General features: G+C 38.4%; 2 pseudogenes; both read left to right on the plus strand.

The window, feature by feature from the left end:
• The first annotated feature begins 4886 nt into the window (after window positions 1-4886).
• On the plus strand, window positions 4887-6274 carry LOC107659478 (beta-1,3-galactosyl-O-glycosyl-glycoprotein beta-1,6-N-acetylglucosaminyltransferase 3-like; annotated as a pseudogene).
• Window positions 6275-8637: 2363 nt separating this feature from the next.
• On the plus strand, window positions 8638-10025 carry LOC107659479 (beta-1,3-galactosyl-O-glycosyl-glycoprotein beta-1,6-N-acetylglucosaminyltransferase 3-like; annotated as a pseudogene).
• Window positions 10026-12534: the final 2509 nt, after the last annotated feature.

A 12534-nucleotide genomic window follows, 5' to 3' on the forward strand; every position in this document is an offset into this window, starting at 1 on the left:
CCTGAATAGCAGTTAGAACGAAAATTCAATACGGCTTTAGTTATTCCAAAACAGAAGCCATTTAAAATGTCATTTGTAGCCTATATTTTAATTTTCATTTAATCTATTCTACAATAAATGTATAGCCTATTCAAGGCACTGTATTTCCTCATCATATTTCCTAAAATATATTATATATAATTAAAGTGTATAAAATTATTTTATTCAGAAATGACGTTGTTTTTTTATTTATTTGTTCATTCATTATTTAAATTAGACTTGCATATTCGGAAACCAGTGCAGTTAGTTGCCGGCGTCAGTCATAAAATGTATAAAAATAATCTTGGATGATTGGCTACAGTCTTTAATTCTTTAGACACCACACATTACACGGCTTTAAACACCGACTGAAAACACTGACTGAGTCCAAATGACATTCATAATCGGCCTGAAGTGTGTTCCCGGCTTTACAGAATGAACCTGAAAGTCTGGCTGAGGGGTTCTCTTCTGCATCAGTGCGAGTTTTTAAAAAGTAATTTTTATAGAATTATGCATTCCTGCTGTTTTTCTAACATGCAATTGCAAATTACAGGCTACTGAATAGGTGAACACACACAAATTCACAGGCGTGACATGCCCGAAACAGCCTGGATAACACCTAATTGCCTATCACAGCTGTCAATCAAACTCATCAAGAATTATAGGCAAAAACACATTTTATTTATATTAATTATTTGAGATGTTATAATAGTTTTGTAATTGTGTTCAAATAGATTAATTATTTAACAAATATTATATTTGTATAGGCTAATAAACTGGGGGTGGGGTGGGGGGTGTAGCTTTTTTTTTTTGTAGTTATGCAAAAATAGCTTGTTTGTTGAGAAATTGTTTTCATTGTTTTCAAAACAGCTAAATTACTGTCATCACTCATCTGTCAAGCTCATTAAATGTTTTATGAGAATTAGCATAGACTTTAAAGGGGTCATATGATGCGATTTCAATTTTTTCCTTTCTCTTTGGAGTGTTACAAGCTCTTGGTGCAGCCCAGGGTCGTCACATGTGGTTGCCGCAAGCCCACCGGCTACACCGTTCTCAAGCCCACCGGCCGCTGCTCACTCTAGCCCGCCGTGTGCGACACTGTGCGTTTCATTGTAAAAGCGAAACTACTTTGTTAGGCCTTCCAAAAGAGGACACGACTAGAAATCGTTACGTGAAAACTGTAACTTAATGAGAGTATATGACAACCAGAAAATTAAGGTTTTTATCTTCATTGGGTTGAATGCTTAGGGACATTTTCGCTCTGTTTTGGTTGGATTTAAGAAATGAAATAAAATAAATTATATTGCCTATCCTCTCAGGATACCTGAAATCAGTGTTACAAGTACCCCAGTGTGGCGAGGGGGGCGTGGTTCAGCGAAGTCTGCAGCGGGAGAGAGGGACGGGAGACGAGCGGTGAGTAAGTAGGTCAAGTGCAAAATGATGAACACCTGTGTCTGATTGCAGTAATTAGCCTGGAGAGACCGGATAAAAGGCAGACTGGAGAGCGTGGTTGGGAGAGAGAGACGGGGACTCGTGGCCATCCCTTAGCCGGAGAAGGCGAACCGGCAGATCTGAGTTTATGCCCTGAGCAGATTGAGAACGTGCTGGAAGCGCCACTTTTGTGTTTTTGTTTAACTGTAAGTGAATGAATAAAAGATCCACGAGTCTCCAACCGTCCACCTGAGTCACTTCCTTCTTCCCACTACGAACTTTGCTACACCCAGGCACATTGTTTTTTCCATTTTTGTAGCATAAACACCATCAAACTGATGAAAGCTTCGGATCTTCCAATGTTTCTCTATGGCTTGGTTTTAAAATTTGTGAGGTAAAATAAACATTTGCTCGTGTTTTATACATTTTATAACATTATCATATAATGCTATGCGTAATCGGTGCTGTCACACCCAGAGGTGTCTCACTAAATGGGTATGCATGCAGTGAATACCATGAGCATGTAATTGTTGAAAACTAACACTATGGCATAACCTGCTCTGGAGCAGGTTTTGTTCAGACAGTAAGTTGCTATGGCTACATAACCTGAAAGTTACCTCGGTTTTTAAAAATGAAAGTCAAGGTTATCCTTTTACTTATCTGTAAATGTACCTAGGTATGTTACACAAGCTGTTCAACAAGCTGTTTGCTTTGTACTATTTTTTGCATTCAAATGCAAATGTTTATTTTAAATTCGACTAATATTCATTCTTTACTCACAATCTCCTCATCACAGGAAGGCACAGCACTCATGTTCGTGTTTGTGTGTGCTGTCTGCGTCACTCGTAGCATGTGCCTATATCATGCACTATATCGAACATTTTTTATTTAGTTATCGAAGAAGGTGTACCGTCGATAAATATTGATACCGTTTTATCGCCCAGGCCTACGTTCACCATCACTTTCCTCGTGTCATCACTAATTGCCTCAAGTTTAAGGGAAAACATTTAAAATGTTGTGCCTGTTGACAGCACAAGTAGAAGTTCAGTTGAAAAAGTTTTTAATAGTTTTAATAATCCATTCTCTGATTTTAATACCAATACAAAATTGAGAAAATATTTCAGTGAGAAATGGGGGGTTGTTGAACCTATTGAATACACTTAGGTGTCAGATACGATGCAAGAAGAAATTAAATCTCTGGAATGTCTGAAAAGACAACAGTTAATGACACTTTCATATATATCCCTCTTCTGAAGACTCTTGAGTTCATTTTTAGGAATGATAAAGTGTGTAATCTTATCCAAGAGGAACGGCAAAGTGACATGTTTCGAGATTTTTGTGATGGACAGTATTACAAAAAACATCCTTCCTTTGTACTCCATCCACAGCAATGCACTTCAGATCCAAATTTACTATGATGATTTTGAATCAAACCCATTAGGATCTAAAGCAGGGATTCATAAACTTGGCTGTTTATATTTTGTACTTCGTAACCTGCCAGCACACATTAACTCTTCCTTAATTAACATACATCTAATTTCTTTGTTCCAATCTGAAGATGGAAAAAAGTATGGCATGGACAAAATACTTGCCCCATTGGTTGATGATGTGAAAGTACTTGAGCAGAAGGGAATGACGGTGTCATTTTCTGAGGAGCCCATCTTTGGACTATTGTGCAAATTACGGGTGATAATAGTATTCTTGGTTATGTTGAATCTTTTTTCTGCAAAACATTACTGCAGACTCTGTCTCACTGACAAGGTGTTAGCACAGGAATTATTTAGTGAGGATGATCCACGGGTGATATTGCGTAATAGAAATCTAAATGAGGAGCATTACAAATATCTTGCTGACAACCTCAATGAAAACTCCTGTTATGGTGTTAAAAGAAATTCTATACTCAATACCTTGACTTACTTTAATGTATCTGAGAACTTTGTGCTGGATATTATGCATGATATCCTGGAGGGAGTTGCACAGTATGAAATGAAACTGCTTTTTGAATATATGAGTTGCAATCTAATTTCTGGCGATTCCATTCCTCAAAGATTGTATGCCTTCAACTATGGCTTTTTAGAAAGAAATAACCGCCCAACCAAGGTCAACCTTCAACAAGCAGGAAACAACATTGGTCTCAATGCAAGTCAGACATTGTGTCTCATTAACCCTTTAACTGTCACCCGTCCCCTCGCCTAAGTTTACTTCACTATATTACAATTAAATCCTAATCTAATCATGGCAAACTATATATTGTTGGAAAGGTCTAAGACTCCTAAATAGATATTTTACCAATGTTTTTGTTAAAAAATATGTAGGAAAAGTAATAGATTCACACTGGGAATAGGTATTTTTGGACACAGGTTGAGTTTGAAACCCATTTTAAGGTTTAAATTAGACAACACTCGCTCATGGACTAAGCCTCCTAAATAGATATTTTACCAATGTTTTTGTTAAAAAATATGTAGGAAAAGTAATAGATTCACACTGGGAATAGGTATTTTTGGACACAGGTTGAGTTTGAAACCCATTTTAAGGTTTAAATTAGACAACACTCGCTCATGGATCTTCAACCGTCTGCCCATCTGCATATTTATTCTCCTGCTACATAGATGGGGACACTCCTTCTAGTTACACGATAGTTTCAACTGTCAATGCGCTTCTTGAAAGCACAAGTATGATCATGCAAAGATACGAAAAAGTAGAAGCAATATACAGCTGACTATCCATAGTGCCCTTTTCAAGTTCAGTAACATTCCTTTAGTTTCTGACACTGGAAACTCTGGTTGGTTTACAGGTGCACACACTGTCTCACTCATCTTTCTCATCACTCTTTCTTTTTAACCTGGCTGAAATATTCATTACTAGTTTTGTGGTTTAAAATGAGGATGTAAAAACTGAAAACTTTACTTGGGCAGCATCGGCTTATATACAATGAAAACTGCAAACAGAGTCTATACTAGTGACCTAAAAGAGTGGCAAAAGGTTCTAAACTTACAAACTTACAAAGTTAACACATACTTTAAAGGGATAGTTCACTCAATAGGTGAACTATAAGTATTTCATTTTTGGGTGAACTATCCCTTTAAACGAAACACTTGTGCGAAAACAGCTACAGATATGGTAACCAAAAGATGCTTGCTCAAAGAGGCAACCCTTAGTTTGAAAATCCATGACATGATATTTGTTACTTTAAATCTTTCTTAATGTTAAAAAAAGTTGTTGTTTTTTTTTTCCCCAAAAACATCTCTGGTATACAAAGCTTACAAACTTTTTTATTTAATGCTCTTACTGACCATGGTATCAGACAATCACACCCTCCAGGAAGATGACAGCCACACCTCTCCTGTGTAATAATTATTATGCATTTTTGCAGAGGTCAGCCCTTCCCCTTTGAATATGATTCACTATCTTTCAGTTCCTGCCACACGCTTCTGGTATGTGAACAAGAGAGGCTGTTTCATACCTTACTGACACAGGTTTGCTCTCCTGGTACTTGTTTCTGGCAGGTTATAATCTTAACATGGGATTTAATAATCAGAGGAATATGAAAATAATCTCCATCCTTTCTGTGACGGTAACCATGTCTGTCCTTGTGCTGAATTATCCTGGACAAAGGACAAATTGCCCTCACAAGGAAGGTGAGGTCTTGAATCACGCACTAAAGCAGGATGTTGGAGAACTACAGGCTTGTTCTGCTATTATCCAAGGAGACCTGGATGGAGTGGACAAGGATGTTTTCAGGAAGCTCCTGGCCTCTAAAAAAAGAAAAACTTTGCTATCAGAGTCATTCTACCTCAACGCAACCAAGGATTGTCCATCCTACATCCGAGACAGAGGATTTCTGACGGTTTCTCTCAGTAAAGAGGAGAAAGATTTCCCCATTGCTTACTCCATGGTGATACATGAGAAGATCGAGATGTTTGAAAGGCTCCTGAGAGCCATTTACACTCCTCACAATGTGTACTGTGTTCACGTGGACCAGAAGTCTCCGGAGATCTTTAAAGAAGCAGTAAGGGCCATTACGTCCTGCCTGACCAATGTGTTTGTGGCCAGCAAACTGGAGCATGTGATCTACGCCTCTTGGTCTCGAGTTCAAGCGGACATCAACTGCATGCAGGATCTGCTCAAGTCACCTGTCCAGTGGAAGTATCTGCTCAACACATGTGGCACTGATTTCCCCATTAAAACCAATGCAGAAATGGTTCAGTCTCTAAAACTCCTGAATGGAAAGAACAGTTTGGAGTCTGAGACCGTAGAGGCTAAAAAGGGCCGCTGGCAATATCATCACGACGTTAAGAACGTTCTGACTCGGACAGATGTTAAAAAGTCGCCTCCACCAATAAAGACCCCAATGTTCTCAGGAAATGCTTACTTTGTGGTTTCAAGAGAGTTTGTGGAGCATATCTTCAAAAGCAAAGAGATTCAAGATTTCATGGAATGGGAGAAAGACACGTACAGTCCAGATGAGCACATGTGGGCTACATTACAGCGGATGCCTTCAGTTCCAGGATCTAATCCTCCAAACATCAAGTATGAACAATCGGACATGAATTCAATTGCTCGTCTGGTGAAGTGGAGCTACCATGAAGGAGATCTAAAGAGTGGAGCTCCCTACCCGCCATGCACTGGGACGCACAGACGGGCAGTGTGTGTCTATGGAGCTGGGGACTTATAATGGATTGTACAGCAACACCATCTTTTGGCCAACAAGTTTGACCCAGAAGTAGATGATGCAGCAATCAAATGTATGGAAGCCTTTTTAAGGTACAAAGCTATTTATGGTCGATCGTTACTAACAGTTCAAAAATCGGACATTGTTTTATGATGCTATCTGTACATTTTTGTAAATAATGTATCATTCTTTGTTATTGATAAGAAATATATTGATATATGATATATATTTTATTTATATTGAAATATTTATATTATGTGTTATATATATTTATGTTTTATATAATATAATAAACTTTCTATGCAGGTCATATTTTTTCTTTTAGGATGTTGCAAATTGTTAAATAAAATTAATGAATTTTACAAACTATTTGTAGCTAAATAGGAGTCTAATTCAGCCCTACGTAACGGATACACTTCGCAGATTACGTCTCTAACGACTCCAAAAGCCACATTGAACTCAGGCATAGTTAAACAATTTGACAGCCGTTGATCATTATCTTTCAACAGTACAGAAAAGTCTCCGCAGTTTACTACGCGTTTATCTTGGCCCTCTGAGCACAGCAGGATTTTAACCAAATTAACATCATTACCTGCGAGGATCTGTGCGCGCAGCTGGGAAGAGATAGCAGCGGCTGGTGGAAAAAAGGGGGTAGAAGAGACCTGCACGGTAGAAGATCAGCTGGTCCCGTGGTGGATGTGAAGACAGCAGCAGCAGTGGGAGCCGTGGGAGTAGGCATCGACGAAGAAGAGGAGGGCTGATTTTCCAGAACTTGGATCCTAGCGTCTAAACTGGTAAGGGAGGTTTGAATGCTCTGAAGGGCTGACAGCACAATATCCTCTGTAGACTCGAGCGGTGCGATGTTGCCGGATCTCTCTGTCCTTTTCTTCGGAACCGGTGGGTTAGTGGAACGGGAGCAGTGCCTACGTTTGGCAGTGGCTTTCCTGGGACCAGATGGAGTTGGAGTCGAAGGAGTCGTGGGCGTTTCTGAGCTGGTTTCCAGGAAGAATTGAAAGAGTTCTTTGTGGTTGATTCCTAGAGGTGCCTGGATGTTATGACTGTACAGCGTCGTGATAATTTTTTCAGCAGGCCAGTCTGCTATAAGCGGAGGAGGTGATTTATTAGCCAGTTACGAACTTCTGCGCACAGTTGGAGCATTGTCTGGATCAAAGTTTTCGCCAGCGTTTTCCAGGAAAAGCTGGACCTGTTCGTCATCTGAGTCCGGATCGGACATGGTGAGTAATGATATAAATATCACTTGTGCTAAGAGTAGCAGTTTTCTCGTTACTGGTGTTAAATTAGCATGCAGCCATAAGTTCAGCAGTCAGAGTTAATTGCAGCAATGATGCGATGGAAGAGACGCTAAAGAATGGGAATTTAAATAGACCGCTAGTAATAGGTGTCAAGACTGGATTGGTACATGTCAGGAACAGCTGACTGTCGGCTGATGCGAGCTTGACTGACGTGGCCTGCCTGAACTAACGTTATGCTGAATTTATAAGCTGAAGAACAACTGAACATCTACTGACATCACAGTTCAAGAAAAAAAATTGTGGTGGTCTCACACTGGGAATAGGTATTTTTGGACACAGGTTGAGTTTGACACCCATTTTAAGGTTTAAATTAGACATAACACTCGCTCATGGATCTTCAACCGTCTGCCCATCTGCATATGTATTCTCCTGCTACATAGTTGGGGACACTCCTTCTAGTTACACAATAGTTTCAACTGTCAATGTGCTTCTTGAAAGCACAAGTATGATCATGCAAAGATACGAAAAAGTAGAAGCAATATACAGCTGACTATCCATAGTGCCCTTTTCAAGTTCAGTAACATTCCTTTAGTTTCTGACACTGGAAACTCTGGTTGGTTTACAGGTGCACACACTGTCTCACTCATCTTTCTCATCACTCTTTCTTTTTAACCTGGCTGAAATATTCATTACTAGTTTTGTGGTTTAAAGTGAGGATGTAAAAACTGAAAACTTTACTTGGGCAGCATCGGCTTATATACAATGAAAACTGCAAACAGAGTCTATACTAGTGACCTAAAAGAGTGGCAAAATGTTCTAAATTTACAAACTTACAAAGTTAACACATACTTTAAAGGGATAGTTCACTCAATAGGTGAACTATAAGTATTTAATTTTTGGGTGAACTATCCCTTTAAACGAAACACTTGTGCGAAAACAGCTACAGATATGGTAACCAAAAGATGCTTGCTCAAAGAGGCAACCCTTAGTTTGAAAATCCATGACATGATATTTGTTACTTTAAATCTTTCTTAATTTAAAAAAAAAGGTTTGTTTTTTTCCAAAAACATCTCTGGTATACAAAGCTTACAAACTTTTTTATTTAATGCTCTTACTGACCATGGTATCAGACAATCACACCCTCCAGGAAGATGACAGCCACACCTCTCCTGTGTAATAATTATTATGCATTTTTGCAGAGGTCAGCCCTTCCCCTTTGAATATGATTCACTATCTTTCAGTTCCTGCCACACGCTTCTGGTATGTGAACAAGAGAGGCTGTTTCATACCTTACTGACACAGGTTTGCTCTCCTGGTACTTGTTTCTGGCAGGTTATAATCTTAACATGGGATTTAATAATCAGAGGAATATGAAAATAATCTCCATCCTTTCTGTGACGGTAACCATGTCTGTCCTTGTGCTGAATTATCCTGGACAAAGGACAAATTGCCCTCACAAGGAAGGTGAGGTCTTGAATCACTCACTAAAGCAGGATGTTGGAGAATTACAGGCTTGTTCTGCTATTATCCAAGGAGACCTGGATGGAGTGGACAAAGATGTTTTCAGGAAGCTCCTGGCTTCTAAAAAAAGAAAATCTCTACTATAAGAGCCATTCTACTTCAACGCAACCAAGGATTGTCCATCCTACATCCGAGACAGAGGATTTCTGACGGTTTCTCTCAGTAAAGAGGAGAAAGATTTCCCCATTGCTTACTCCATGGTGATACATGAGAAGATCGAGATGTTTGAAAGGCTCCTGAGAGCCATTTACACTCCTCACAATGTGTACTGTGTTCACGTGGACCAGAAGTCTCCGGAGATCTTTAAAGAAGCAGTAAGGGCCATTACGTCCTGCCTGACCAATGTGTTTGTGGTCAGCAAACTGGAGCATGTGATCTACGCCTCTTGGTCTCGAGTTCAAGCGGACATCAACTGCATGCAGGATCTGCTCAAGTCACCTGTCCAGTGGAAGTATCTGCTCAACACATGTGGCACTGATTTCCCCATTAAAACCAATGCAGAAATGGTTCAGTCTCTAAAACTCCTGAATGGAAAGAACAGTTTGGAGTCTGAGGCCGTAGAGGCCAAAAAGGGCCGCTGGCAATATCATCACGACGTTAAGAACGTTGTGACTCGGACAGATGTTAAAAAGTCACCTCCACCAATAAAGACCCCAATGTTCTCAGGAAATGCTTACTTTGTGGTTTCAAGAGAGTTTGTGGAGCATATCTTCAAAAGCAAAGAGATTCAAGATTTCATGGAATGGGAGAAAGACACGTACAGTCCAGATGAGCACATGTGGGCTACATTACAGCGGATGCCTTCAGTTCCAGGATCTAATCCTCCAAACATCAAGTACCAGCAATCGGACATGAATGCAATTGCCCGTCTGGTGAAGTGGAGCTACCATGAAGGAGATCTAAAGAGTGGGGCTCCCTACCCACCATGCACTGGGATGCACAGACGGGCAGTGTGTGTCTATGGAGCTGGGGACTTAAAATGGATTGTACAGCAACACCATCTTTTGGCAAACAAGTTTGACCCAGAAGTAGATGATGCAGCAATCAAATGTATGGAAGCCTTTTTAAGGTACAAAGCTATTTATGGTCGATCGTTACTAACAGTTCAAAAATCGGACATTGTTTTATGATGCTATCTGTACATTTTTGTAAATAATGTATCATTCTTTGTTATTGATAAGAAATATATTGATATATGATATATATTTTATTTATATTGAAATATTTATATTATGTGTTATATATATTTATGTTTTATATAATATAATAAACTTTCTATGCAGGTTATATTTTTTCTTTTAGGATGTTGCAAATTGTTAAATACAATTAATGAATTTTACAAACTATTTGTACACTCCAGAGAAGCTCAATGTTATGCATAACATTTCATATAAAGCAACACATTTGCTAATAACTTTTAAGAAAAATTAACATTAACAGATCATTAGTCGGTCAGTCTACCAACAATAAAAATCATGTTAAAAACAATGAATTTATAGAAAATATTATTTGTCATGAGTTGTCAGTGATATTGTGCTCTGACATATAACAAGTAATTTACATTTATGTAAAAATGTACCACAGAAATGTGTCTATAAATAAAGAAACATTATGGTTTTCCTTAAAATGGAGCATATGCAGAATGTGTGGTTATAATCACAAGAATGACAGTCCACACACTAACAGACTCTTTTATACCTGCATATCATGTCTGAAAAAACAAGTAACCTTTGTGGTAATAAACAGCTTGAAAGTTTGAAAATTGTTGTAGTGTGGCTTATAAAAAAGGTGTTTAAAAACAATGTGACACACTGTACCAATAGATAACTGTGTTTATATGCCTGTTATATGTGCTAATCACTTTCACACTGTTGCTGAAGATACATATGTTACTTTGTACAATCTTCATATTATATTCCTGCAAAGATGACAAAACTTACAAAAAAATTACAGTTCTGCTGCAAAATATAAGGGTAGTTGTGTTTTAGACCATACATGGAAATGCCAATTACTCTACACTCTCCAATGCCATCACACGTAGACAAAACTTCTGCAGTGCATAAGAAGGTATTGAGGTTTGAGGTAGAGGTCTTCACGGGTCCACTTAGATCCGAAAATCCGAGGTCCGACCCGAGAGGGTTCGGGTCCAAAACTTTGACGAGTACCTCGGACACGGGTCGGGTTCGGTATTAGCGGCCTCGGGTCTCGGGTAATTTAAAATAAACATGCTTTTCCCAAATGGACCCGATTAGACCCGAATTCTTTTAAACTATCCCGAATGCTTAGGTTATTTTCACTTTCGTGTTAAGAGAGGAACACACCGTTGGAGCGGAATTGAGAGCCACTGGTGTACTGTGTGGTGGGAGACACAATTAAGTGTGGCATGTGAACTTTATCAGTGACTGACTTAAAGATTTTCATCTGAGGCACCTTTAGTGACTAACCTAAATACTGTAATCACAAAGGAAACAATAAGACAAACACATAAAGTATTGATTTCCTTAAATATCACTAAGAAAACAATGACAAATAGACTAATAAGGTAATATCCTTTAACAATCATAATATTTTCCATAGACCAATTTATTAACACTTGAATTTTACATTCACCACATCTGTATACACTACTGATCTCTAATGTTTGATAATGAGCTATTTGTGAAAGCTGTTATGAAGGACTGCCATATTTCTAAGAAAGAAGTTAAACCAAAAATGATATGAAATTCTCAATTCATATGAAACTATTAAAATGAACATGAAAGTGAATGTATGCAGAGGGGTATAGAATAAGAAATCTTCAAAAAAGGACACAAATAGCAGTACAAAAATATTCTGTGGATATCTAACATAGAAACAGAGCCAATTCATACAAGCCATTTGATAAAATCTCTTCCTGTTAAAACCACAGAACAGTGAACAGTTGAACAGTACGCCACTGTGCACAAAGATAATGAACACTGAACCAAAACTGTGTATAACTATGATACTGGAATTCCACTTGTTAGCAGGTGTATAGATTGTCTAGGTAAAAATGCAATAAAATAAAGAGGTCAAATGTTAATTTACTGTGACCCAGATAGCGCCTTCTTGTAGATAGATACCTTAACCACACTCTACTCTTTCACTTTTTCTACTGACAGCCATTCAAGTAACTGTGTATTCAGAATGGTTTCTTTTACAAACAACATATGAATAAACTTTTATTATATTATACATGTTTATATTTAATATATTATAGTAGATGTTTTTAGCAGTGCCCAATTTTGTTTTGATAGATCTTAAAAGTATGAAATGAACCAGTCTGGTGCCTTTCATGCCAAGGCTCTTTGCTAGATAAGGTAAAGTGCCCATTTTTTGGCTCCATCAGCCTATTAGTATCGTCATCACGTGATTGATCAAATACAGCCCAAGTGATAGTATCAAAAACAGTTGTTTATCTGTGCTAACCAAGCAAACACAACTGAGATGAATGGATATTCTAAGCTCAGTGTGCTTAAGTAAGCCTGTTTGACAAGCTGATATCTGTCAGACTCTGTTCCATGTTTTGTGTGTGTCTTGCTCCCCATGTGCCTTCCTATGCCCTTATTTGGTTAGTTTCCTGTTCCTGTCCTGATTAGTTAAGTTAATTTGTCCCAGGTG

The sequence above is a fragment of the Sinocyclocheilus anshuiensis genome, unplaced genomic scaffold (genome assembly GCF_001515605.1).
Source record: "Sinocyclocheilus anshuiensis isolate Anshui unplaced genomic scaffold, SAMN03320099.WGS_v1.1 scaffold387, whole genome shotgun sequence".
In the NCBI taxonomy this organism is placed as follows: domain Eukaryota; kingdom Metazoa; phylum Chordata; class Actinopteri; order Cypriniformes; family Cyprinidae; genus Sinocyclocheilus; species Sinocyclocheilus anshuiensis.